Source organism: Chrysemys picta, chromosome 1 (genome assembly GCF_011386835.1).
Source record: "Chrysemys picta bellii isolate R12L10 chromosome 1, ASM1138683v2, whole genome shotgun sequence".
NCBI lineage: Eukaryota > Metazoa > Chordata > Testudines > Emydidae > Chrysemys > Chrysemys picta.
In genome coordinates this window covers 49444665-49469374 of record NC_088791.1, presented here as the reverse complement: position 1 = coordinate 49469374, position 24710 = coordinate 49444665, and the positions used below count along the sequence as shown (strand labels likewise).

At 40.3% G+C, this 24710-nt stretch overlaps 1 long non-coding RNA gene across 1 annotated transcript in view; it reads left to right on the top strand.

Annotated features, from left to right (window-relative positions):
- The first annotated feature begins 490 nt into the window (after positions 1-490).
- The window catches only part of LOC135973360 (uncharacterized), a 34670-nt gene continuing 10450 nt past the window's right edge, over positions 491-24710 (top strand). The window contains exon 1 of the long non-coding RNA XR_010590165.1: positions 491-1407. This is a non-coding gene — a long non-coding RNA (uncharacterized LOC135973360). The remainder of the gene's footprint in view (positions 1408-24710) is intronic.

The following is a 24710-nucleotide window of genomic DNA, read 5'->3' as shown; positions in this document are numbered from 1 at the left end:
CTTGGGCAATCGAGATTTTTCAGCACAGACGCAGTGTTCTGATGTATTGTACTAACTTTAGAATAAAGCGTACTGGAGTTGCTTTATTTTTCCCTTTATATATTTTAGTGTTCTAAAATCCAGCGCATTTTTCAAAAGAAAGAAAAAAATGATGGGGAGGGTTAAATTTAGAAGCAGAGTGTTTCATGTGCCTGGGGTCAGCGTAGCAGTCAAGTGCTGAGTATTTTTCCTGGATGGGATCCACAAAGGGACTTAGGCATTGCAATGCTGAACGCTGCAGTGCCTAACTTTTAAGCACCTAAAAGAATTGCAGGAACACCACCGCAATCCACAAAATGAGGCACCTGGGCCTTTATACAATGAATGGGGTGAGGCGGGTGCCTTAGAACATGTTCCACAAAGCCAGCATGCTAGGTGGGGAGTTGCCTACTCTAGCCACTGGGAGATGCTGACCATACAGGTGTTCTAAGTCCTGCCCCTCTTTCACAGATAGGTGCTTGAGTCTGAGCTACCAAGGACGGGAGGGTCTTTCTCCGCTTGTGATTCACAAACTAGGGGAAGATAGGCCTACAGCATGTGGGGCCTGAAATGAAACAGCCAGAGGAGGAGGAGGATCTCCCTTATAACTTTTAGCTTGGCATACAGGGAACTGCCCCAGGATGTGGGAGACCTGCCCCCCAAGGCAGAAAAGTAGGAGCATAGGGAATTTTTTCTACAAAATTTTACTTAGGTGCCAAATGAGTTTAGGTGTCTACATGGTTAGCAGTAGTTGAGCGGGAGTTTGGGCACTGCAGTGGTGTCTGAAAACAAGGCTTAGGCACCTAAGCCCCTAGATGGATCACAATCCTTGTATTTTTTTCCCCCTGTAGTATTGTAGCCAATCCACCCCAACAACTTCCCGGCCCTGCCTCACCCCAAGTTTGCCAACTTGGATAACTTTACCCACCTGTACTGATGGGGAACAACTGGGGCTTCTGCCCCTTTTAGCTCAGTTTTGTGTTAGACTGTGTGATTGGACCTCTCTAGGACCCTTTGATTGTCCTCAAGGTTGGAATCTTCCCCACTTCTTTTTACAGGCTGGTGCCTGAGAGAATGCTGGAGTGTTTTTGCTTTTCCACCATGAGCAGCAGCAGCATTTCAGCAAGCACTTCCAGGCAGAGAAGCTTGCCAGAGTAAAGTTTTACAAGCACAGTCTCCTTTCCACAGCATTTTTTCAAGTCTTTGGAGAGCAATACGTGGGTCTGCTGGATTTTGGAAAGGTGTATCAGCAAGAAGGGCTGCAAGGAACAATTCAGCTGAGTCACTTATGCTGCTTTCCCCCATTGGGATCAAGGGATTGTGGATGAGGAGCTACAGCTGTCTCCCACCCTTCCTTCCTCTGCCCTAGAATGGTTTCATGGAGTGCTGGTGAGTCATTGGGGACTTGCTAAGGGCATTTGGGGATTAATGAGGGTTGAGAGTAGCAAAGGATACTATTTTTCTTGGGTGGGCCAAGGGCATCAGCTTTCCATAGCCTTGGGGTCTGGTTAAAGGGTAAGGGTGACTGGGTAGAGACATGCTTTGTCAGAAGGAGTATGTATTTCCCCTGTTATTGGTTTTTTCATGTGTTATCTATTATTAAAGCTGTGGCCTTTGTGCCAGAGCATTAATTACTTGTGATATGTTTTCCTAGGTGCTTCCCTGGGCAAGTGATCTCAGCTGTAACTTGAGAGAACTCAGTATAACAGTGCTTATTCTTGTTGTGCACATGGCATGATTGGTGTTTAAGAGTCACCTGTGTTGACCTTTTCTGATTTTTGTTTGCAGCTGCATTCTTGTTTCTTGAGCCCACCAACAGAGCTGTAAAGGGCTCAGCTGTTCCCTATATATTATTATTATTATTATTATTGGTAATTGGGGTAGGTGGCATTGTGATTTACAAATGTCAACACTATGATTACATGACAACTTGTAAATATTAATTTGCAGGAATTAGCCTCTTACTTTTACAAACAGTGCCATTGTTCCTGAAAGGTTGATAGGTAAGACATATTTGGTTCTCCACATTATAGAGTGTGTGCCATAGTCACTGAGTCAAGTTCATTTCTCAGATGATTTCGCTGAAGCAAGCAGAATCACGTGAGAGGTGAATTTGGCCAATATAATTGCACAGAGACAGGTCCAAGCTACAAAATTTGGGTCTGAATCTGGATCCAAATTTCAACCCCCTAAACCTCAGGGTATTTGTATCTAGAAGATTTGTTTGACCCATTGGAGAGAAAGGGAATCGCTTAGATATTCATATCCAGGTTAGGATTCTGGAATGTGTACCTTGTCTTTTCCCCAACTTTGGCAATAGTGAGTTTCAGATCTTGGATTTTATTTTTACCTCCTTCTAGATGTTAATTAATATTATTTACCAAAGCAGCTCTTCCTTTTCATATACTTTAATCTATTGGGTATCTCTGTAGTGTAAAAGAGAATGATTGGTGTCTGAAAGCCCTTATCCTATCTGGACCTATTTTCCACCCACACTTTCCAGATGGGACTTTGCTTGTGGTCAGAAGGACAAGTCATCTGATTAAACAGCCTATCCTTCTACACGGAGAAAGAGAACAAAAAGGTGTGTGACAGCAACAGTCTGTAACCTCAAGATACTTTTGGACAGTTGTGTCATAAGCTCTGAGCATTGATGGGATGTATTTATGGTTTATAATGGCATTTAAAGTGAGGGGCTAGGAGTAGAATTGGAACTCTTGTAGGAGCTGCTGCTGTTCAGGAGTGCTGCGAAAGTGAGCAGTTTGAGGAAAGCTGGCCAGAAAGCTGCAGGGCAGGGATCCCTGACACAATTATACAGCAAGCTCATAAATCAAACTTATCTCATACAGATCACACTAAGCATGCTTAGATCACAATTTTCAAGGTGAATTATTTCAGCTGTTTAATTTTGTTTTTGTTGTATCCAATCATTTTAAGCAGAGATTTTGGTCTGAGGATTATGTATTGCCAAATGAAAACAAAACATCACCTTACAGGCTTTAGATGAGACAGAAACTTTCCATTTTATAAAACTGTGCTGGAAGAAATGTGTGTTGTTGTTGTTTTTTAACACTGTTGCTCATAAGCTAACAGACACAACTACAGTATTTCAAAGTTTATTGCTCTGGAGGGGCTGGGATAAAAGGCCATATGTTTCTAGTGTGGTCTCTTTTGACCAATAAATGTGATATTGCTTTGCTCATTCATATCTGAGAGCTTCAGATATATATAACCATTTCAATTTACTATGGAAACCTTAACACACCTTTATCCATGGAGGTACTTGCTTTGTTTCTATAATGCTAAAGTCTTCTTCCCTTCTTGGAATATTTGAAGAGGATTACTGGAGCTGGATAGCACTTCCTTTGAATGCTAAAGTCTACTAAACCTTCTTAAATATTCTGCATTGGGTATTATTCATTTAGTTTTTAATTATTAGCATTTATCTGTTTTTATATCTTTTTGCATATCACTCAGCCGTTCAAAGGAAGTATTCCCACACTGCTGGTCTGAAGAGCTTCTGTTTGAAGGCACAAGCAGCACGGGGAATCCTTCCATGTGCTGTTTGTAGCCAATCCAAATAGTTGGTGATTGGCTACTGTCAGTGTACATTAAATTGATATTATTTTGGAGCCTTTGTATTTGTGATCTTAAAATAATGAGCTCAAAGAGATTACTTCAGTCTTCCTAACAAATTAAGCTCACTTTGCTCTCTGTCTGTTATTGTACACTGTTTCTTCCTCCTTTCATGATTTTTTTTCTTTACAGATTCACCCTTTGATAACTGATGTTCTGGCCACATCTTATTTCCACATGAGCCTAAGGCTTTTGTGAGTGCAGTGGCAGGGCTTGTCCTGTAGAGGCTGCTAAAGAAATGAAGTGCAAAGCACTTGAACAGCATTGGTTGAACAATAGTCATTGAATAACTTATTTGATGAATTTTTTTGCAATATTTTTCAAATAAATTGCTCAGAATTTTCTCTCCTCCTCTTCCCCCATCTCCATTTCCCCATCTTCTAGAGCAGGGTGAATATACATGAATTTGACCAAAACAAACAAATATTTGGGACTATTTTGTTTATTTAGCCAGTTCTAGGTTTGAGCTTCAGTTGTATTTTAGACATTGATCATATCATTTCTGCACTGTGCCCAGGCATTGTTAAATCACAGAAAACCAAACCTTTGCCCAGACTCTAAATCTCCCCTTTACCAGTTCAGGCCATGCCCCCATTCAGCTTTGTAAGGGGTCTCACTCTTTTAATGTGAACATTTCTTTTGCTCCTGTTTGGTTTCAATTTACTCTAGCACTTATCTTCTACCTAGAGGGCTCAATTGTATAATTTGTGCACAGGGCATTGTGGCATTTTTGTCCTACACAGAGAGCGGGGCTGAGCTGCACCTCTACCAGAGGAGGAGGAGCACTAGAGAGATTGTGACTCAAGCAGGCACAATCACTCCCAGGTTTGCTTCATGAACATGGGAGTATGCAGTCTGCTTCACTTCCACAGGCCTGTGTGGAGAGGGAGGTACGGAGAGCATAGTCCCCACCCCACTCTTTGGGTGAATTGTTCCCCAAGGCAGGGAGCAGAAGTGCGAGGCCCTGCGCTCCCCAGAGCAAAGGGAACATAGGGATGACTTTTGTGGGAGGCCCTTGTACAAACATGCAAAAACGGCAAAGTTTCTTGCATTCCTTTCTTCCCCATCAGCCTGACAGCTGCACGTGGGCCATTGCAGTCCACGGGATAGTAATTTAGCACTTATTGCAAAATGTATGCAAAAGGAAAATAAATGGAAACATGGTATCAGGAATGAAAGAAAAATGTAGAAAGGATATAGTAGCTTGGAAGGTTGTGTTGAAATTTGTACTGTCTCCCCTTTCTTTGATTTACCCTATAAAAGCTTAAATTTAACTATTGATTGTCAAAAAGAGAATTAGATATATTTTATGTACCAGTTGCTAATTTTTCATTGGAGGAAAAATATTATGGCTGAGTCAAAATTATTCCACCTTGAAAGTGTGAAGCTGATGAGCACAATACACCAGAGTCAATGCTCAGTGGTAAAAACTACACCTCTACCCCTATATAATGCTGTCCTCGGGAGCCAAAAAATCTTACCGCATTATAGGTGAAACTGCGTTATATCGAACTTGCTTTGATCCGCCGGAGTGCACAGCCCCACCCCACCCGGAGTGCTGCATTACCGTGTTATATCCGAATTCATGTTGTATCTTGTTGCGTTATATCGGGGTAGAGGTGTATGTGAAAAGAACATACAATTACCTGAAACCTTGAGGACTGTGTTGTAGATTGTCTAAAATCCCTTAAAAGCAATATACTTTATATACTGATGAATGCTATTTAGTAAAGAAATACTAATCTATAGTCTAACCATCCAACCCACACCAAAATAACACAGATTCTATGTGTAGAGAGAAAAATGTGGAAAGCATAAATGAAGTGCTTATCGTCTTGTTTTCAAAGCCTGTTAACATTTTTATTCTAATTTACTTTTGCCAATTGTTTGATATTTGAAGTTGTGCAAAGAGCAATGAGTATAAAATTATTTTAACACCGGTGACTCCCAGTATGGATTTTTTTTTTTAAACTACGGTAATTTGTTTTTAAGTGAAGTGGGTCGCCGTGGAGAACCAAATGGCTCAGGAGATTCATAATGGGATGAACAGGCTTACACTTCTATAGCTAATCTGGCCAAGATAATTAGTGACCAAAAGTTTATTAATGATACCTGTTCTGTGGCCTACTGAAAATAAGTTGTTGATCTCAGCGCAGTTCTTAGTTTAGTTGCCTCCCACCCCCACCCTTGCTTTCTGTCTCATTAGAAAGAACGGGCCAAGAGACTGGACTGTTCACTTAAAACAGGGGTGGCCAACCTGAGCCTGAGAAGGAGCCAGAATTTTCCAATATACATCGCCAAAGAACCACAGTAATATGTCAGCAGCACCCCCTCTCCCCCCGCTCCCAGCACCTCCCGCCCACCGGCAGTCCCCCCTATCAGTGCCTCCCCCTCTGCATAGCAGGCTCAGGGGAGAGGGCGGAGTGGGGGCAGGGTCTGCGGCAGAGCCAAGAGTTGAGCAGTGAGCACCCCCAGCACATTGGAAAGTTGGCCCCTGTAGCTCCAGCCCCAGAGTGGTGCCTATGCAAGGAGCCGCATATTAACTTCTGAAGAGCTGCATGTGGCTCCGGAGCCACAGGTTGGCCACCCCTGACTTAAAGGTATTATTTCAAAGACAGGGCTGAGTCATATTGTTAGTCCAGTGTGGGAAAACCTGTTCTGCTGTGTATAATTAGAGGACTTCTGTCTTCTAGTGCTGTCTGCCCAGCACATTACGGGGGTCCTGTAATTTCCCTTAGGGCGAATGTCACCTTCTCTCTTACACAAAGGCAGATTTTGACCAGTGAACTGATGGAGGATGCCCTCAAGTCATGAAGTGCTACAGCATAATATCTTCACAACTAATAGTCCAACGTATGGGCTGCAGTAGTAGCTACTTCCTTTCTGTAGCCTGTGTGAAGGTCTCAGATAGAGTGATATCAGGCCAACCTCAAAGTCCCTTCTATGCCCATCTATTGTGAATCAGTGTAGTCATGGGGCACACAGGATACATAGGCTGCTCCATCCATGCTTCAGTTCCTCCTCCCTCAGTGTCCGAAGGGAGGTACATTTTTGTATCAGCCCTCCATGGGTGAGTACATTTCACCATTAATCTTAGCTAGTTTTAGAGCTGGTGGAAACTTGGTGTTTCCATTCCAGGGGAAATTCTGACATTTCAAAACTTCCTGCAAAACAAAAATTCTGAAAAAAATGTCTTTGATAAGGTCATTTCGATCTTTCCAAAAGTGCTTCCTTTTGACTTTTGTATTCTAATAGATCTAAGCTGGAATAATAAAACCAAAACTCAACCTTTGACTATATCAACTGAAGAAGTTCAGCATTATTGAAATAAAATGTGCTAATAATTTTTTGTTGAAAATTTAGACAAAATTGATATGAACCTATGATATGTTTCCATTTTGTGGCATCGGCATTTTCAAGTGGAAAACAGTTTCAGAAAATTTTCAACCAGCTCTAGTTTTTTGTTCATTTGTTTAAATGACACTGTCTTGCCTTAATAATGTATGTTCTCTTGCTTTCTCATGGCCAAAGTTATCAAATGGAGCAGTGTTCTGTGTGACAGCACGGCAACCTGTGATTAAACTACTTCACTTTTTATTTTACTGTACTTTAAATGGACCAGTTTTTAAAAACGTAAGCCTGGCTATCCTAAACAGCCACTGTGTAAAATGGTTATGAGGATGCAGCTAATCTGCAAAGAAAACTGAAAAACGAGAAACCCCATTCATATCCACAAACAAGGGCACAACTCTAAAAAGAGGACTCACAAATCTTCATATTAGACTGTTGTCATTACCATTGGCTTTGATTTCACATTGTTTATCAAGTTCATGATTGGGTATTTTTAGTACATGATCTTAACATTTGTTTGAGTGGGATTAAAAGGTGCTGAAGTAAACTATTTGACATATGCCAATAGAAAGGGGTAAAAATGATCTGAAAAATAGTGGGTACTTCTTCTGACTTTTAGGTCAGTGACTTAGTACTTTTTGTTTTTTTTTGTCTTAGTAACATGTAGCTCAGATTCCTTGTTCATACTACTCGTAACCTATTTCCATTATTATTTTGATCTCCCTATGGTATCTCAGCAGCCATTTCAGTTGTTTTATAACTTTCAGATAAGACATCACTTCAGTGGCATTTCTTAAAAGAGAAAATTGAAAATCAAGTGAAACACAAAAATGGCGATATTGGGTCAGACCAATGGTCCATCTAGCTCAGTATCCTGTCTTCCAACAGTGGCCAATGCCAGGTGCTTCAGAGGGAATGAACAGAACAGGACAATCATAAAGTGATCCATCCCCCGTCACCCATTCCCAGCTTCTGGCTAACAATTCAGGAAATATGTTGTTTGTGTTATTTTTGTTAGCTGGGTACACAGAGTGAATATAGCTTTTGAAAAGGCCAGATACTGATACCCTATTTCCATGAAGATTTCCACTGACTTCAATGAGAACATTCCTATCAGATTTAAAATTAAGCACATTATTAAGTGCTTTTCTGGATCAAAGTTACTGTGAGTGAGTTCAGAATCAGGCCCTTTGTATTTGGTGGTGACAGCAAGACATGTCTCTCCCAAAGATGCAGATTTGGTTCAGTATTGGTTAAGTCCCTTATACCTCTGTGAATACTGTATGCAATGACTGAAAGCTACCAGCTTCTGTTAGTAAGGAAGTGGCTTAGCAGTAGATCTTAGGCCTGGTCTACACTGGGGTGGGGGAGAGGGTCGATGTAAGATACGCAACTTCAGCTACGGGAATAGCGTAGCTGAAGTCAACGTAGCTTATTTCGACTTACCTCCCGTCCTCACGGCGCGGGATCAACGGCCGTGGCTCCCCCGTTGACTCCGCTACCGCCGCTCGCCCTGGTGGAGTTCTGGAGTCGACGGGAGTGCGTTCGGGGATCGATATATCACGTCTAGACGAAACGCGATATATCGATCCCTGATGGATCGATCACGACCGGCCGATCCAACGGGTAGTCTGGACGTACCCTTAGTGAATGATGAAAGGGGGTGGGGAGCAGAATTGATTGTAAAACTATAATACAATTCAAAAATGATCATCTGACCAGCCAACCTTAGTGGTGGACCATAAGAATAAAAATATGGATCTCTGCTGAAACTGTCTATTTTCTCTTCACAACATTCAAAAGACTGGAATTTGTTTCTAAGGCATAATCCTTGATGCACTCCATTGCAGTATGGGCTAAAAGTCTGGGGGGAAAGCTGTCTCCATCACAAACTGAAGGAAGAAAGTAAAATCCCAGCAGGAAAAAAATGATAACAGCTCTTACTTTGTGTTTCACTTGGACAGGCTTTGCAGGTCCTTCTGGTTCATCAACCAAACCTGGGTTAAAAGGTGGCAGTACTATCATTGCTGCTGCAACTGCCACTGCTCTGTCCAGGGTAATGTTCTGTGAAATAACACCTTTTGAGGAACAACACAGTGACAGTGCTGGCTGTTAACCTAAGAACGTCAATGATCTTTTGACCAGAACACAAAGCCTAGTTTCCTTCTCTCCTCCACTAAAGTATTTCCAGCATTTTGTCATTAAATTCATGGATGTATCTGACATACCTTACTATGCTCTTTTTCTGTTAGTCTAAATACTCTTCTATACACAGTTGCACGATCTCAAGCAAGTGGAGGTTCCCATTACTTCACATGCATAATGACAGATGTGCATGGTGAAACTGTCAATTGCATGTCAGTTGTAGCATAGTCTAGGGAATCTCTGAGGGCCAGATGCTACACAGAGTGCCAATGACTTCACATGACATTCTAACCATTGAAATCCTGCAGCCTTTTGTCCTCTGGTTAGCAAGTTGTGTCTTGCTCATCCTCAAAGTGAACCTATTCAGGAAAAATGCAACATTTACCTAGCGTAGAAATTGGAGAATCCACAGAGCATTTCTGTCAACTTTCTGTATAAGCTGCACCAACTGTTGACAATATGGTGTTCACTGAGCCTCTGATCTCTTAACTGATTTAAGCAAAGCTGCCAATTCATGCCATTCACCAAAAAAACTGTGTCTATGCATGTATACCCCATGTTTTATCTCCTTTGTACTACTATATGGTTACTAAATACTGATGATCCAACAATCCCAATCCAACTCTGGGCAGGTAATTTTTAGGTAGTGGTTTGGATGCTGAAGGCCAAAGATACAGATTTTTAGATACCAGGTAAGATGGGATACTCAAGCACCCAAGGGCACTGGGAGATTAACTAAGATTTTGAATCCTGCCTACTTTAACCTGAAAAGGGGTTTAGTAACAGATGTGAGTTAAAACTAGTAGAAAGGTGAAAGATATCGACACATAGAAGAAAGAAAAATGGTTTCTAAAGGGAGCTGGTTCAGAAACACTTGATGTGCCTAGATAACAAACTAGTATTTGGAAATTCTGAAACATGTGTGGTGCACACCATCAAATAGGGGATTTCTTAAATACAGTTGTATGCTAATTGCTCATTTTAGGCAGTGATTTGTCTGAAGCAGTAAGTGATCCTAGACCTTTCTGTCTTAGTAAGAAAAAAATAACTTGCTACTAAGATGCTGAGGAGTGTTAGTCACCAATTAGGGATTTTTCTAAACCCTGAATAGAAATGAATTCAATAAAAAAAGACATAATGACGGATTTATAAAAGTAACATTCCTTTATGTAATGGGTTTTCTATTCTAATGTTTCTTTACTATAATCCTTTAAAATTATGCAAAAAGTTATTATTTAAGTAATAGTAAAGAACTCATTAAAAGATTAATAGTTCTAGTTTACCAATTGGCTTACCAGATCACTTAATTATTTAGTTTATTAATTCTGTAAAATTCAGACTTACTTATGAAAATCACTGGAGTTCATGGTAAGGTTATAGTTCTACTAGCAATCACAGTCAAACAACTTCAAATAGGAATTTTGCAGCATTTATACTCTTCAAATGAAATAAAATATTTTTATTGGGTGTGAACCAACAAAGGAAATCCAGCCACAGAGCAATTTTAACAGTTTAATCTAGCTATTCAGCCCCAACCTTGTCCATTTAAAAAGACTGTGGAGGGCAGCTGTAAGGGGGGAGGGGGGAGCTCCAAAGATGAGCAAGAAAATAGCTTCCAGATTAAGCAATATGAAGAACTATTCTTTGGGGATCCTCACTTTCCATTTAAAAAAAATTCCTCTCATTAGGTGAATATCAGGTCTTTTATAGCTGCATATTTTATTTTATTTATTAAAAATTGTTACTGCAATAGCTTTGAGAGAAGCAACATATCATTATCAAAGGGTCCAAGTGCACAGCTGACAGCTCACATAAAATGAATATAATTTACACCATGCTAATGCCCTCACATTACTGACACATTTAATATATATGAATCTATACAATACAACATAGATACGTGATTAGATCTTCCAGTAGAATTAGTCTAAATATCCATCAGCTATTATTTAATCTTCACTAGTACTTGCCAGGGCAAGATGCTGTACAATATGACAATATTAACCTTCTTTTTCATATGTGAAGTTTTCCATTTACTTAGTAAGCCTGAGTGGAGAGCATCAATAGCTGGTCATTATGTACCATGTAAAATAATTTGATGCCTATGATGCATACAGGCTAAGTAAGGTTGTCTTAAATAATTTTTATTGTGGAATGGTTTCTTCCATTACAGACTCTATGCACTGTAAAATGGCAGGGGGGTGTAACAGTCACAAAGCAATGTATCTTGCTGCAGAGAATGCTTCAGTGTGGAGATCAACCTCTTTTAGCAGCTGCTTCTCTTAGCCATCTGTTTGAGTGGCATCTGCTTAGATATATGAGTGAGGCCTTAGTCCTAGTGCATACATACCAAGCAATTATGGGTTTCTAGGTTTCTAAGCTGTTCAGGCCCAAGCAATCCTGAAACCTTTTGTGAATAGATCCATTAAGGACAATTAGCCATGTAAGTACCATAGGATCAGGACCTACCAGTATAATTTTTTTCATGACGTTCCTATACTTTGACTGCACAGAATCAGTCTCAGGATATATTCCCTTACACTTGATCACGGCTATTGATACATACATGGTACAAAGTATACCTAACAGTGGAGTGAAGGTAGAGTGAGAGCGATTTAAGAAGTGGTGTATGAGAAGCAGTTTAACTCAGAGTCCCTGACACGCACTCATTTACATCCTCTTCCTTACACCTCCTCTACCAGCGTGAGACACAAGCAAAGGAGCTGTCTAGAAATTTAAGAAGGTCTGAGTTAAATAAGGGTAGGAATGCCCTTTATGCACTTTAAATTGCTAATTGTTAAGTGGGGGTGGTCTAAGGGGGTATAACTAAGTGTAAAAGGAGTCTAGCTAGTAGGAGGTAGTTTAACTTAAACCACTTTACTACAGTTCTGAACTTGGCCCAGAGTTTATAGGTATTTAGCAACATTTGTTAGGAGTTCATTGAAGAGCCAAGGTCATTTGAGAAGGGGGCAATATGGTATGAATAGGTCCAATTTTACTGGCAGCTAACAGAAAGTTAGTTACTTCTCTAGCTGCCAATGCTCAATATTTTTCCAAACATTTTCAATGACAATAAACTTTTAGAAAAAATTAGAGGGTTTACATGGGAGCAATACAGACCTAACCATCTTGAAAAACATTTAGAAATATTGTAACTCTACTCATTTTTAAAATATTGTAGTCTAATTACTTAAGATTTTACTGCTATCTTTGTCCTATTCATTAGATACTTTTATAAGGTAGTTTTATTGGTTAATTAGACACTGGTTTTCAGAATTCTTGCTATTTTTTATTTTGTCAGTTTAATAAAAACAAACTAACTCACTTGAGACTAGGTGTTTATGCAGTTCTACATGACTGTTGGTCTCAGATCAATTTCTAGTGCTTGAGCTCTTTTCCTGTGTATTGTATCTCTCTGACCTAGAATGTAAGATTTTTGCATCAGGGACTTTGGGCTATATCCACACAGGGGATTTAGGTGTTGTAATGCTGAGTATTGCAATGCCAAACTCCCGGGTGCCCTGTCCTCCTGTGGAATATATAGCCCCAACTTAGTAGCTTACTTTCTCATTTTTAGCATATAATTATAAAATAAATCAATTGGAATATAAACATTGTACTTACATTTCAGTGTACAGTATATAGAGCAGTATAAAGAAGTCATTGTCCGTATAAAATTTTAGTTTGTATTGACTTTGCTAGTGCTTTTTATGTAGCCTGCTGTAAAACTAGGCAAATATCTAGATGACTTGATGTAACCCCTGGAAGACCTTGGCGTATCCCCAGGGGTACACGTATTCCTGGGTGAGAACCACTGGCCTAAGCCAGCCAATAGGAAATGCAGAGGAGAGGGGCAAGGCCAAAGCCCCACCCTCAAAAGTAATTAGGTGCCTAAATCCAGGCTTGAGGAAAGTGTCTCCCTCAGGTTGAGATTCTCAGCAATGAACCCTCTCCTGGAGTTGGGTGCCTAAGCTGGATCAGCCCTTTCTCCTGAAAAGAGATATTCATTCCATTAGATCCGATAACCCAGTGGTTAGGACATCCTCCTGGAATGGGGGATACCTGTTTTCAAATCCCTTCTCTGCCTGATTTGGAACAAGGACTTCAACCCAGTTCTTCCATATTGTGGGAGAGTGTCCTAACCACCAAGGTATTGGGTGTTCTGTCTCTCTTGTTTGATAGAGGTGGTTGGAGAGATTTGGTGGAAAATGCCAATTTGTCAAAGCTGGAATTTTTTGTGAAAATGGTTCAATGTCAATGAATTTTTGTCAAATCACAGGCAAGATTCCATTGGTGCTCACTTACTGGATGATGATCCTGCTAAGGCACTGAGCAATTTGGTGGCATTCAGGAATTAGGCAGTTTTGCACATACATACTGGTAGAAACTTAGGCCCCTCAGGGTCTTTTCTATAAGAAATTTAGGCACCTTCAGGATTAGGCTGAAGCTGAGTGGGGATTTTGATGTCCTCGGTGGTACCTAAATGTTGGATTTAGGCACTGAAAGTGGCAGTTAGACACTGAAGTACTTTTGTGGGTCTTCCCCTTTTACATTTCTTTTCTTTTTTACTGTTTGTAAAACGTCATGCATAGTACACTTATGGTACTAGTAATAATGATAGAGACTTGGTACTGGAATGACATGGGCATTGCAAGCCAGGGTTGGAGTGTGTAGCAGAGTATCAAATCTTGTGCAGTACAGAACTGACTCTCAGACTTGTGCTATTCCCTACCTGTTCTAAGCATTAGTCTCCTGACCCTGCAGTCCTTGCATACCCCAAAGCCCTAAAGACTTCAGTGGCCATAAGGATGCATAAATACTGTACAATCAGACCTTAAATGCTCACAAGTTTTTAAAGACCGTGGGAAGTGCGTGTCACTTTACCTTTCAGATTGGAATATTTCAGATACAGTTTGCAAAGGGACTTTTAAGTTGTTTGCAGTTGCAGCTGGAGTTGTTTGGAGACTGGAACTAGGAAGGAAGTGTGACTCAATGCAGCTTCTAAATATGGGGCCACAGCTAATGTAAACTGGCATAGCTCAGTTGAATTTAATGGAGCTACACCAGCTCAATAAACCTCCCTCTGTGCTAACTTGATTATTTTGTTGTGACTTTATTTTATTTATTTTATTGGTGTGCTGGACCAATTAAAGTAATTGGGGTTACATTAAAAGGACTGACTTGGTCTAATGGATGTAAGGTAGCTTTGTACCAGTGGAGCAATAAACAATTGCCGTAATGCAGGGAGAATCTGACCCTGGAGCTCAGGGTTGCATAGTCTAGTTGGAATAATTAGTGATTTTCTGAAAAGTGTTTGGAACATTCACTGTGTCGTAAAACATTAACATTATGACGATGATGATTATGCATGGCAATACTTTATTAACATAGACCAGCACATCTTCCTGAATATGTTTACGAAGCAGGTCATTAGTGAAACTTGAAAATATAAAGATCTTAAGCCTGCCTACCCTTGAGGTACCCTCATACTCTATTTAACATTTTCACCTCATATTTGTCATCATTAAACAAACCTACTTGTTGTTCACCACTTATTTTCCCATATAACTATTCTATTCTATTTCCATCTAGCTCAATGGAATACAGATATTTGTGGAAACACCACAATGATTATTAATACAGCTAATAAGTAAGTACAACTCATCATCATCTACTAATCAATAGACTGTTATGCTAATACTTTTCTACTGAGAAGTCTGTTTTAGGAACATAGAAACTGCCATTCCAGATCAGCTCAGGGTTTTCTCTTCTCTGCTATCCTGCCTTCAGCTGTAGCTGATAGCAGATGCTTCAGAGAAATGACTGTCCAAAGGGAAAGTTTCTTCCTGACTCAAAGTAGTTTGTAATTAGAAACATGAGGATTTATATCACACATACATTTTATTGGGCTTAAAATCTTCACAGATCCAAATCCAACTGCAGGATTGGTGCCTTTGTATCTTTAAAAATATCTGAATTTTGAACACTTGTGTTCTGGAATGCTTAAAACAAGGGGAAATTGTGATCATCGAAGGAATAATTGGGTTACTCAGAGTATTCTAGGTTGAAGTCATGCTCCACCCCCTCTTACTTCCGGTTTAGTTAGTGTGTGGATTCCCCCTCTCTGTTTGTATACAGGTGAATAAAGCAGCACGTTCCCAGACTGCAGTACTGTAAATACAGTGTGTTTTTGTTCACTGAATGGTTTCTTTACCAAAATAAATCCAGCAATAACTAAAACCTTAAAAAAGAAATAGATGTATTTTCTCAGGCATTTTCCAGGCAAAGCGATTTTGATACAAGGGGATTTAGAGAACATTTCTACTGGAAAAAATAACTCAAGCAAAAATGCCTGCTGTTTTTATCATTTGAAAAATATCTGAAATATTTCCATTAATTTTAAAAATCCAATGATTCAAAATTACAAAATAATTATCTTTTGGGATCAATTTGCAGCCAATCATAATTCAGAATATTGTTCAGATAACCTGACATAAAAGAACTGTGGAGCCCTATGAGAGAGCATGCAGTGTCTTGAAAATATTAAGTATAGTGGACATATTCTGTTGTATCTAGTTTCCATCTTTATGTGATTTAATCAAATACCATGTTACTAACTCTGATACTGTGAGACCTTTTACCAGCTTGCTTTGATGTTTTCCTGTCAAGGGTTGACTAATAGTTTCAGCTCTCCAAAGAACAACATAACAAAGATAAGGCAAATGCCAGGAAATGTATTCATTAAATGGTCAAGAGAATGCCAAGGATAAGCTCCCTGTACGGCATGTTAGGAGAACATCAATATTTGAAAAAAGGAAGATGCTGCTTGGGTATAACATATTTGTGAAATCTGGAATAAGCATGTTTTAAGCAAGGCTTCTCTTTAATTATTGTCTGAGTTTCACATAAAGTCTGCTTCATCAACTGGATAAATATTTGACTGCTGTTCAGTAAATTGTATTAGTTTACTTTAACTGTATGCTCAGCCTTATTCAGGCATCCTACATTAGGCAATGTAGTGTGTAATGCATCTCTGCAGGTGACCAGAGCTATTCTCTGTATGAGGTAAATTAAAACTCATATTTTAAAAATTAAACATTCTTGCACTTCATGATTTCAATATTTAATTATAACCTGTGTCAGGGCCTAATCTCTGACTGAGACAGGCACGAAATTAATCAAAATTGAGGCAAAAGCTTAGCAATCCTTCTGCACTGTGAAAATAATGTGATTTCTTCACTCTCTGATTCTCATAGCCATTTTGTGATGCCAGTGACCAGGTAGTCAGGACTATGGTTGAAAGCTTGGTAAGTCAGCAAAACAATGATATAGTATGATGGTTACTTTGATGGAGAATTTAGAGATTCGGATTGTGGGATTTGAATGCACTCGACACTTTGTATGATCAGGTCCATAAAGTTAGGACATGGAAAATCTTTGCATCTTTAAAGGTTTTGGGAAATCCACTATAGGAAGAGATTGAAAAGAAAGTAGCTAAAGATGCTTTCTATCAACTTCAATGAGAGAAAGATTAGGCTACTAATACAGAAGAAGGTGATCAGTATTATCATTTCATACAAAAGTGAATATGCTGCAAAATTCTTTTCCAGAAGATTGCAACTATATTTTACTTTTCAATCTATGTCCAACCTTCTGAAATTGTGAAAAATAATTTACAATACATAATTTAGTGTTAAAAGTTGTTTTATGAATTGCTGGGATAATGTCTTAAATGCCAAAGGCTTTGTCTACATTAGCACTTTTGTCAGCAAAACTTTTGTCAGTCAGGGGTGTGAAAGAAACACCTCCCTGACCAACAAAAGTTTCATCGACAAAAGCGTTGGTGTGGACAGCTACTGCTGCTCATTGGGGGTGGTTTAATTATGCCAGCTGGAGAGCTCTCTCCCACCGGCATAGAGCGGCTACACTGGAGACCTTACAGCGGCGCAGCTGCAGCGGTACAGCTGTGATGCTGTAAGGTCCATAGTGTAGACATAGCCTGAGTGCAGTGAGGCAGAGTGGCCTCCCTCTGAGTTTGACGGGGAGGGACAGCCAGGGATGACTACGCTGAGGAGTTGGAAAGCCGTGTTATAATGTTTCCATCTCTCTGCTAAACACAATTTCTTTTTATAAAATGTTTTGTTCCCTTGAAATGTTGTTGGGGGCTATAACCATTCTTTTTAGATCAAACATCCAGGCAGTAGATCTTTTTATCGCCCTGGCGCTCTTTATTTGCTTTTCAGAAGCAGGGAGCTGAAAGTGGGTCTTGAAATCTCACAAGAGCCCCAGCTTTCTTGTGGGTTTGCATGGGTTGGAAACCCTGTGAGAATGGTGTTTATGTGAAAAACATATGTGGATTCAGTAAAGTTCATTTTTGCAGCCCTTTGTACTTCCTGAAATGAGTCATCCTTTAAAATGGAAACTGCAATGACAGGCAACTTTGGTAGAACCTCCCCTAAGCCTCCACCTAAAAGTTCCCCTGGACTTTTTTGACATAAACATATTATGGAGATGACATGCTTGAGCGTTGCATGAAAATAATAACTGTCTTTTATTGGTGCCCAAACTGATCAATTCATGAAGGAAGTTAGACATGAGAGAAGAAGCATCAGCTGATAATAGGACTGGCTGCTAGGGACTCCTTTAGTTCTAATTCCTGGTCAGGAACTGACTTCCTGTGATCTTGGGTAAGTCACATAACCCAACTGCTTTTGTTTTGCCTGTGTAAAATGAAGAATTGTGAATGCATGTTGCAGAGGAGTCTTGTGAGGATTTGTTAGTAAATTGCTTTAAAGATGAGAAATGCTAAATATTACTAAAATAGATATTGGGCAGTGAAGAAGTCCTTCACCAACCTACCTACTGGAAGAATGTCCCTTTATTGGTGGCTAATAGGCAAGTCCTGAGAATTGCTGAGCAGCCACTGCCTTCATTGATGGTCAAAGGAATTATTGATGCACAGAACATCCCTCTGTTGGCTCTGATAGAGGAAGAGAGTTAAGGAAATATGAGAGAGAAAGCTATTTTCAGAATGGAATTCCCCAGGGAGGATAAGCAAATCTGGCTTGAGCGAGACATCATGAGGGAGAGCACATGCTTGGATTCACATGGAGAAAAAGACCTAAGTTCCCCATTTATGTGAATCCTGCTACATTCCATCTTTGCTAGTACCTATCTTTGCATTATCTAAGACTATTAACAGTGCACCAGACGCCAGCTGTTTTGAACTTACCCCCATAAAGGATGAGTGAGACTTCAAAAGTGCCAAGTAACTGTACAAAGAGACATGTTATGTAATCATAGAATCATAGCATCATAGGATTGGAAGGGACCTCAAGAGGTCATCTAATCCAGTCCCCTGCAGTCATGGCAGGACTAAATATTATCTAGACCATCCCTGACAGGTGTTTGTCTAACCTGCTCTTAAAAATCTCCAATGATGGAGATTCCACAACCTCCCTAGACAATTTATGACAGTGCTTAACCATCCTGGTAGGAAGTTTTTCCTTATGTCCAACCTAAACCTCCCTTGCTCCAATTTAAGCCCATTGCTTCTTGTTCTATCCTCAGAGGTTAAGGAAAACAATTTTTCTCCCTCCACCTCATGACAACATATTGTATATTTGAAAACTGTTATGTCCCCCCTCAGTCTTCTCTTTTCCAGACTAAACAAATCAATTGTTTTGAATTTTCCCTCATAGGCCATGTTTTCTAGACCTTTAGTCATTTTTGTTGCTCTTCTCTGGACTTCCTCCGATTTGTCCACATCTTTTCTGAAATGTGGTGCCCAGAACTGGACACAATCCTCCAGTTGAGGCCTAATCAGCACAGAGTAGAGTGGAAGAATTACTTCTCATGTCTTGCTTACAACATTCCTGCTAATACATCCCAGAATGTTGTTTTCCTTTTTTTTTTTTTTTTGCAATAGTGTTACACTGTTGACTCATATTTAGCTTGTGATTCACTATGACACCCAGATCCCTTTCTGCAGTACTCCTTCCTAGACAGTCATTTCTCATTTCTCCAGTTTGTCCATATCATTTTGAATTTTAATCCTATCTTCCAAAGCACTTGCAACCTCTCCCAGCTTGGTATCATCCACAAACTTTATAATTGTATTCTCTGTGCCATTATCTAAATAATTGATGAAGGTATTGAAAAGAATCAGACCCAGAAGTGATCCCTGTGGGACCCCATCAATATGCCCTTCCAGCATGTTACCAGATTTGCCCGTTACTTTGGGGTACGCTCATTTATTAGGGCTACTTTTCGGGGGGGGGGGGTGTCGGTAATTCTATCAATGTACTTGCTTGTGTCATGTATGTTTTCATATGGAGCTCTACTTTTCCCTTCTGCAAGTCCCCTCCCAATGGAGCTATCCTGCAGGACCTGGGTTCCCCAGGCCTGGGTTCCTCCAGTCCCAGAACCAGATGAAAACACACACACATTAACAGAGCAAGTCTGAGTGGACCGGGTCAATCAGCACTCTTAAGCTGGCCCCTTATATGTCCCTGGACTCAGTGGACTGGGTCAAGAAGGATTTCCAAGCTGACACCCTTATATGTCCCTGGACTCAGTGGGCTAGGCCAAGCAGCATTTCCAAGCTGCTATCCTTATGTGCCACAGGTACCGCACCGGAATAGAGTAAGCCTGAGCAGGATGGGTCGAACAGCACTTCCAGGCTGCCACCCTCATATGCCCCTGGACTCAGCAGACTGGGTCGAGCAGCACTTCCAAGATGCCACCCTCATATGTCACAGGTTCAGCACGTCCCTATCCGCAATTACAATTGTTCTGGTAGCAACCCACTTGATGCGCTACAGGGATCTTTAGCTTAGGTAAGAGGAGCGTTGCTGCAGAGTAAATAGGGAAGCCAAAAAACACGAAAGAGTAAAGTTCAGAGAGAGAGAGAGAGGGAAGCAACCAGCTTAATCATAAAAGTTATTTATTGAATAATAGTGATAACCACACACGGAGAGCCTAAACAGACATAACAGTTACATTATAAAAGATTACAAAAGTCATATATAGAAAACTATACCTGATCAAATAAGTCAGGGTTAAAAAGTTATACCTGAGGTAGAAAAGAAAACGGAGAGAGAGAGAGAGAAAGATTGAGAGAGAGCTGGGGTCTCACCACTCTACGAAGCTTGAACTGGTTGGGTTCCCAGGTGATGGTGGTAGCTCAGGGTCCTGAGTGCTGGAGACAGGCAGAGCCCCCAGCACGATCAGTCAGGAGAAGGTGCAATCCCAGTGGAACTGATGCAGAGTTTGGATCCAGGCATCAGAACACTTACTTGAGTGTGAGTAGGGTTTTTTTTTGTAGGGAAACAACAATGGTTCAAGGGAGAACACTAGATTTGTTTATGGATAAACTGATGACTCAAGGGTTTTCTTTAGGCTAGACAATAGGAACTGATCATTCCTGGCTATAGGTGGTGTTCCTTCAAGGGAGTTCACAATGCAATTAGGCAGCTTCAGTATTTTGGATATCAATCAAGGATTCATTATTAGAATTGGTCTGATAACTGCTGAGCTGGGTGTGTGCAGGCATAGATTCATTAACATCTGGAGCAGAGATCCCCCCGGATGCAGTGCCTCCCTGCTTTTCTGGTCCCAGAGGTCCATGCGGTTCTTGCCTTGGAATCTCTGTTCTCCATTCTGTATGCTAATAGAAATGCCTCCCTGTCCCATCGTTGTTGCAGATGAGGCTAGGGGAGTTGCCTTAATCCTATCACCCTTGTCAGGAAGGGTTTAGGTGTGTCTCCCACCGCCTTTCTATTGCTTTCTGTAAGTCTTTCCTCTGATTGGTTTTGGTTCAAGCAGAGGCTGGGGGGGTGGCGTGTCCTTCATGAGTCAGACAGGCTGGATATCGTACCCTGGTTCCACAAGAACACAGAGCTGACTGGTATCAGTGAACTACTGATAACTACTCTCTGGGAATGGTTTTCCAACCAGTTATGCACCCATCCTCTAGTAGCACCATCTAGGTTGTATTTCCCTAGTTTGTTTATGAGAAGGTCATGTAAGACAGTATCAAAAGCCTTACTAAAGAAGTCGAGAGACACCACATCTACCGCTTCCCCCTCCCCACATCCACGAGGCTTGTTACCCTGTCCTATACATTGGAAAAGTAAATGTCCATGTATATTTATTTTTAATAATATTGGCCAATTTCCATTATGAAACGAACAATATGTCAGGACAGTCAATTTCTGAGATAAATATTTTAGGAAAGTTTTATCCGATTTTTTTGGTAAGTATCAGTAAACAAGAGCAGATATTCACTTGTACATCATTTGATTATGAAACATTTTGTTTGAACTATTGCACACTTTCCTACTTTGTTCAAATTTAGTTTGGTTTACTTAAGAATTAGCATTTTTTTTTTTTGCACTTCTGGTCTCAGGCTAAAATCAGGATATGACAGTCCCATAATATGTAACAATACAGCTGATTAAAATAAATTTGGAAAGTAAAAAATCCACCAGTTGAATTAATACCACCATGTGTGCCTCCCGGGGTTTTCTTGCAGGTCTGTCAAGTACTGACCTAGCTCAGCACCAACGCTTCTTAATTTATAAGTAGAAATGGGCCAAACCAGAAGACTGGATTTGAATCGTACATTATTCCCACACCCGAACTTTGGGGAGAGTTTAGGTCGGATCCAGTTTTGATCCCAGAAATGCTGTCTTATCTCTCTAATTATGTTCAACAGGAATCCCAATTCAGAACGGACCTGAACTTTGAGTAAGTTTGGATTGTGATGCAAATTTTGTGGCTCAAGATCCTTTCTACTTTCTGAGAACAGGCAACATCAGTCAGAGGTGTTTTAGCTGCAGGATGCCCACTCTCATAGCTGATAAGCATTACATAATCGTATTTGTCAAAATAACTAAAAATAAGTCATCATAAATGATGCAAAATATAACATAATTAGAATGACAAGTTGATTTCCCATATTCATAAAAGCAGGCTTGGTAAATGGCAAGTAGGAATTGTTATAAGGTTGTATAAGTTATTGAAAAATTGAACATTTTTCCTCCTTCTTTTTTGTACATTTCAGTAATCAATACCTTTTTTTACCACCATATATATGGAGAAACTCATGTTCCCAATATTTTCATCTCTAATAATGAAGTAAGGCGATTACAGTTTTAGGACTTCTATAACCCTTATTGCTCTAATGGTTTTCTAAATATTTTCATTATGTGATAGGAAATGGCTTTCTGCTCAGTATACCATACAAATCTGACCATGAAGTTACTTACTAGGGTAAGTGAAAGGTGTTGGTCTATGCTTTTATTGCCCTACTTATGGAGTGATTGCTAAACCTAATACTACCTTATAACCTCATGAATAAATCATGGAATCAGTCACTGTACTTATTAAAATGTGTGATTTTCAGTTTCCAACATTTCAACTTCTTTTGGTGACTGAAATATATAATTAGTAAATGGCAAGCAAACAAAATAATCAGAGCTGGTCTTTTTGACCCACAAAGCCAACAACTAAGGGTTGTTCTGAATTATGGGGGAAAGCTAATCTTATATAAATATAAAAAAGAGGAAGTTTCTAACGCCTCTTCCTAAAGGTTACTCATGTTCCCTTTGGCTTTAGGATGCATGAAACTTCATCCTTCTTAAACCTCATGCTTTAAGAACCTCGGTGTAGGAGATGTCCTGCCCAATTCACAACCATGGTGTGTGTTTTGCTCTTGTTGCTGCTGATGGGCTCTTGAAAGCTCTCTCCCGTGCCTGTAGAGCTTAAATTAATATTGCTGGCTATTCTGTATTCCAGAGTTGAATAATTGGAGAAAATAACCAGAGCAACAAAACTCATCTGAATCTACATAAGAGGTGATATAGACCTAGTGTCCCACAGACCCAAAGCCTATTTGGAAATCCATCCTTAGACTTTTTTTAAAACTTCTGTCGCCTATTCACAAGCCGCAGCACAAACTGGTAGGCTCCACTGTTGTGCACTAGACAATTCTGGTGGTGACTGGAAGATCGCTCCTTCCCATCCTCACCCTGTGAAATATAAAATGAATCAATTGCTGTGGGGGAGCTCCAAAAAAAATCATCTTCCTGATTCTCCCTAAAATTCATCCATTGAGTGCACAGTCCAGGAGTATGAGGCTGGGGGGCACTCTGTTGATCCTGCACTGTTTAGGTGCTTGTCGGTCTCATGGTGTATATTACAGCAGTTGTGTTGTCTCTTTGCCACAAAAGGATCCCCCTACACAAGGGTTATCCTCCCATGGCTGGTTACGCTGGCTTTCGGGCTTCTTTGCACAGCTGGATCAGAATCCTAATGTCCGTTCCGGGCGTAGTGGTATGATTCCTGAGAAGCTGATTACATTTCTTGAAAGCAGGTCAATGGTTTGCTTTGCAAGCCCATCCCCAAAAAGATAAGGCCAGCTCTGCACATTATTTTTGATTGCAAAGCGGAGACAAATTCATATTGGTATGTACTGGGCGCTAGAAACTCTGCTAAGCACTCTAAATAGGGAAATGGCAAATTCCATTTTTAATCAGTTGAAAGTCAATTTATTTGATTTACCTTAAAGGATGTGTAAACATCTTCATGGAAATAGGACCATAATGGGTCTTGTTTTAAAAGAATATGGGAACATTCATTTCTTTGAACTTGGAAGACATGCAACCCAACAAAATCTAGACTCGGTGTTTTTGACAGATGCTACCTGTTCCTCACAGATGATTTCTCCCCATGTCTAACTTGCCAAGTACAATTCCTTATTCATGTCCCACACTTTCTGCATTGTTTCCACATCAAATCCAATTCTGCTTCGGATTGCTTTTTGGATCTTAATATGTTTTATTGGGCATTTGCTTTCAGGCTCTTGACAACACACACACACAGATTAATATCTGAGGAATCCTAATGGTGTATCTTCCTAACTGAAAGTGCTTAAGTCAGATATCACAGGCAAGAAACTCAAAGCTCTGATGCCAGTGTTTGATTTTTTTCCCTCCCCTTTGCTTTTATTTTCGCTAGGAAGAACATCTATATTGATAGAACAGAGATACATGAAATTAAATCTGCACTTTGTTGATTCACCTTTTTGTTTCTGAAACTTCATTGCAAATTATACCTGTGACCAGTTTTTCCCCCCTACTCGGGGTGCTGCCTTGAACTGTGGTACCACTGAGCCCAACTGACCCATCAGCCTGGGCTCCCTTTCAGCCTGTAATGCTGTGACAAGCTGCAGACATGCTCCTGGTCTCAGACTTTCACCAGTACACAGGTAGGGACACACCCAGCTGCAGAAACACACAGACACTGAAATTAGCGCTGCGTGGGAAGGTTCAGCTAAGGAACTGCCCAGTAACTCAAGTGCACACACCCCTCTGGAGTGTAAACCCAAAATCGTACCGTCTTGTGCTGCACAGAGAACTGTACAGTGTAAGCTCATGAAAGTCACCCCCTCCCTCAGTGTGGAGAGGGATATACAACAGCTTTCTGCCCTGAGTTATGACTCCCACACACTGGTATTAGACCACGCTAAAACAAGTTTATTAACTGCAAAAGTTAGA